General features: G+C 35.7%; 1 long non-coding RNA gene across 1 annotated transcript; it reads right to left on the bottom strand.

Moving 5' to 3' along the window:
• Positions 1–977: 977 nt before the first annotated feature.
• LOC140332624 (uncharacterized) lies at positions 978–2,896 on the bottom strand. Its single transcript, XR_011921208.1, has 3 exons — positions 2,764–2,896; positions 1,509–1,650; positions 978–1,195 (listed from the first exon to the last, which is right to left on the bottom strand). It is a non-coding gene; the product is annotated as an uncharacterized lncRNA (long non-coding RNA).
• Positions 2,897–4,181: the final 1,285 nt, after the last annotated feature.

The raw sequence follows: 4,181 nt of genomic DNA, 5'->3' as shown, positions 1-4,181 counted from the left end.
TGACTGAAGATTTAGTTGGCAAAGTTTGTCTGTCTGCTGATGGCACAGTGTTTGCAATAGAGTTGATAGTCCTTTCCCTGCTTTATGTTCTGCTCACTGACATAATTCAATTTGCATTCTCTGCATACTTGAGCTGACCTAATCACAATGGCATGATTCTAATTTTTGGGGTATCTATTACAATTATAACTGTTCCTAACATTTCATACTGGCCAGATTTTCCTAGAAACAAAAGCAAAAAAGCTGGTAAAAGTCAATTCAAGACATAGTTTTGGTGTAATGGTAGTTCCTTTTTCCTTGATGCTGCCCCCATTGCCGTTAGTGCAGCTTCAGGAGGCAGTGGTTCTTAACCCAATGTCTGCACATTTGGCAACTGGCTGCAGAGAACGGTACTAGTAATGCTCACTGCCGCCCCCATTTAATCTTTATGGGGCTGCCGCCAGGAGACTCTGCACGTAACGCCTCCCCAGAGGCAGCGGTTCACGGGCACAGGGAAACAGTAAATGCATCACAACCTGAGCCTAGCTTTAGGGAGAGGTTAAAATAAAGATTATTCCCTAAACACCTCTGAAGAACTGCCCAATAAAGAAACCTCAGCCACAAAGGTCTATATGGCACATGGAGTGCAATGTGGTGGCACGCAGTACTTACCTTCCTTGCTCAATCGTAAATAGAAGTTGGAGCATGGTTTTGACATCACAGGTATTTATATCTAATTATGTAATGAAATATAACATTTTAAAGAAAACAAAAAGGCAATGATGGAATAATATTGGGTAGAGAGAAGGTCAGGAGCATGGTTATTATTATGCCAGAGCTAAAATAAATAAAAATTATGAAAAAAAGTATAAAACTATGATGGAAATTAGTTAAGCTTAATGTGTTTTCTTAACCTTACCTTCTTAACCTAACATATACTAAGTGTAAATTAATGAGAAAAAAAGAATTAAACTATTGCAGTTCTAAAATTGAAAAAAGTGAACCTCGGAATACTTTCTGTGTCAAGGAGGGAGTTTAAATATATTATTATTTCTATTTTTGTAACATTCTTACCTGTACAATCTGTAGGTCATTATCCTTATTTTCTTTATTATAGTTTTCATGTTAAATACACTTACTGGCCTTGAATGTCTGTACATATTTATCTTCTTCTTTCTTTGAGTAGACACCCAACTTGATTACAGTTGAAGAATTGCTTTAAAGGGAACATGAGTAAAACAAAAGTAAGCTCCACTTTTTAACCCAAAGCTTTTTTTTTTTCTTTTTTTAATGTAGAAGGGTTTGTTCCTTGGTCAGATTTTCCTGCCACCTGTGGCCCTTTTGGGTGAATATCCCAATAACAACACGTTACTAGGATGGAAAGTGAGGGGAAATCTCTGAGAGTTGATAATTAGGGAAAAGCTAAGGCAGTTTTAGGGAAAAACAAGTCTAAACCCAAAAAGACAGGAGCATCCAATAAAAATTTTAAAGGTTGGCTTTGATGTATATATAGATTGTTTTTTACTTACCATATGCAGTGAGCTGCAGTCAACACCCAATTAGCTTCTATTAATGTTCCACCACACAGGGAACCTTTCGTTTGCAGTAGAGCCATATACGGTCTAGAGTTACGTTTAGCTTCATTACCTCCAATAATGTCACTGCCCTCACCTGTGAGCCATTGAACATATGTAAAAAAACAGTTAATAACATTTCAAATAAACCTGACCAATTCAAAGCATGAATAATATTTCGAGGACAAACAATAAGAAGAATTAGATATGTATAGATATCTGAACATATCTTCAGATCTCAATGTTTACTCTAAAAGCAAAGCTTAGCTTTCTATCTTGCTTCCTCAAGTTAACAATCTACCCCTGTGAATGTTTGATGGCCAGCCCCACTGACCAAAACAGAAGCTCAGAAAGTGACTGTAGAAATGAAAAGAAGTTTAATTTAAATGGAAAGTACAGGATTGTTTTAAATATATTTTTTATTTACTATGCTCAGAACAAAATATATATAAAATTATATATATAATTTTGGTTAAAAATATGAAATACAATATTATGTATATCTATTTTAGCCTCAGTTGTCCGCTTATTTTCACATTTGCCATTCTAGCTGTATAAATCATAAGTATTAATAATATTATATAATAATAATAAATATTATTTTTTAAACTAAAGAAACCTACTATTTACAGAACTCAATAGCCCAAGCTAAAATATCAGCATAACATATTGCCTATTGCTATTTTCCTCTCCTGTTCAAACTAGGCACTAAGACTTATCTTTAGCATGGTTTGCTGTATCTTTCCAATTCTAGTATTACAGTAGTAGCTCTAATGATAATATACATTGCAATTGCCCTGTAAACTATTTAAAACAATGCTTCTCAGATCTAAACCCAAACTGCTGCTAAATTTCTGCCATTAGATTTAACATAATCCAGACAAGCAATATTATTATATTATTGATGGGGATGCCTCATTTATTCGAAGAATGAATGAGTATTTTACTATATTGTGCACATTATCTATGTCATAATGATAATCACCACTGGTTTAAAGTATAACTCCACTTGTGTTGAAGGAAAATCCTCTGGGTGGTCTATTTTAACAAACTTGCAGTTTCCGAAAAATTATTGTTTTGAAAAAAAAAAATAGACGTAATCAATCCCTAGGGTTCTCCCCAAAATTGTAATTAGAAATGCAAATCCCACAAGGAACAAAAAATATTAATTGTTACCCGCATTCATTTCTCCTGTATAGGCAAAACTTACCTAAAGGGAGCAGTAGGGAAGCTAAAAGACATGCCTGGAGCCAGCGGAACATCTTCTTTTCAGTTGTTCTACTGATTAGTTGGGGGCTTCAATACAGTTTTATATACTGTATGTAGATACTGGTGTGGTTTTGTTTTCACTGTTACTTCTCAAAGACACCCAAAATAGACAAGCTGTGAAGTTTTTAGCAGGGTAATAAAATTGGTTCTCACAAATAAACAAACTAAGGAGGGAAAGAAAATAATAAATGTTGAAGAAGCCCTAGTGGCTGAAGATCCCGAGATACAACAACTTGATGAACTGGAGCTGAGCTCTTAGCTCTAATATGGAATGGCTATCTTTTTATGTTCAATGCACCACTGATGATTATATGTAGGTTACCAAAATACATGCAATAAATTATATGATAAACTGAAGCTGGTTGGTGAGAGAACATAAATAAGTCTGTTAAAATGTCAAAAATTGTTTCAGACCAAACACGGTTCTTTCAAGTTTTATTGTTTGGCAAGTGATCCAAGACAAGCTACGGGGAACATCTATGAAGTATTTGACCTCTAGGAGGGATTATCTTTAATTTTTTTAACTATGACCCACCTGGGCGATAAATACATCAAAATTTCTCTCCTATAATTCCTTGTTTGGCCATGAATGATAAATCTTGGATAGAAGAAGGATCTACTGTGTTTGTTGGAGATGTGAAGGGATGCAGAACAAGACATCATTCCTGGCTGGTGTGGCCTGGCAGGGTGGTGGATGGCCAGTTTTGAACCTTCATGTTTAAAATTCTATGACAATTCTTCTTGAGATTGAGAAGAAGGTAAAAGAACTAGTGTTACACAAGGATTACAGGTGGCAACATCAGACTGGGAGAAATTATTTTATGACTTAATACAGAATGATTGGTTATTTGGACTTTTTAAAATTAACTTTGCCCATAAAATTCTATAGTTACCCAATAATGTCATTGGGGTAGCATGGGGGCCCTGAGCAGTTGTAATGGTTTTAGGTTAATAAAGCCTACAAAGGTCAGGGAATGGTGAAAAAACATATGTTAACTATACTGGTGTACAATATTACTATATTAGTACTATAGGAAGATGATTGTGATGTTGTGAGTTGCACCAATTTTGGCTACCAGTGATCCTCACAATGGCTGTCACTGGCAATATCCAACAATGGATGGGTTTTGGTATAATGTTCTATACTTTTAGTTTATCACTTCTCTGACTTTTGGTTAAGATCAGATGTAGTACCTAATCCTTCCAGTGTGCAGGGTGGAACGGGGATATATTCCTGGCAAGAATGCATAGCACTAGTATCTCTGCTAGGATGGACTGCTTGATGGTGGAGCTCTTTAAGGGGCCACCCTATGCTAATTCCTCTGCCTAGCGTCCACCAGAGAGAGGCGTAGGGCCTGC

This window comes from Pyxicephalus adspersus, chromosome 6, assembly GCF_032062135.1.
Source record: "Pyxicephalus adspersus chromosome 6, UCB_Pads_2.0, whole genome shotgun sequence".
In the NCBI taxonomy this organism is placed as follows: Eukaryota; Metazoa; Chordata; class Amphibia; order Anura; family Pyxicephalidae; genus Pyxicephalus; species Pyxicephalus adspersus.
The sequence above is the reverse complement of the archived record's forward strand: the minus strand, read 5'-3'. Positions and strand labels throughout refer to the sequence as shown.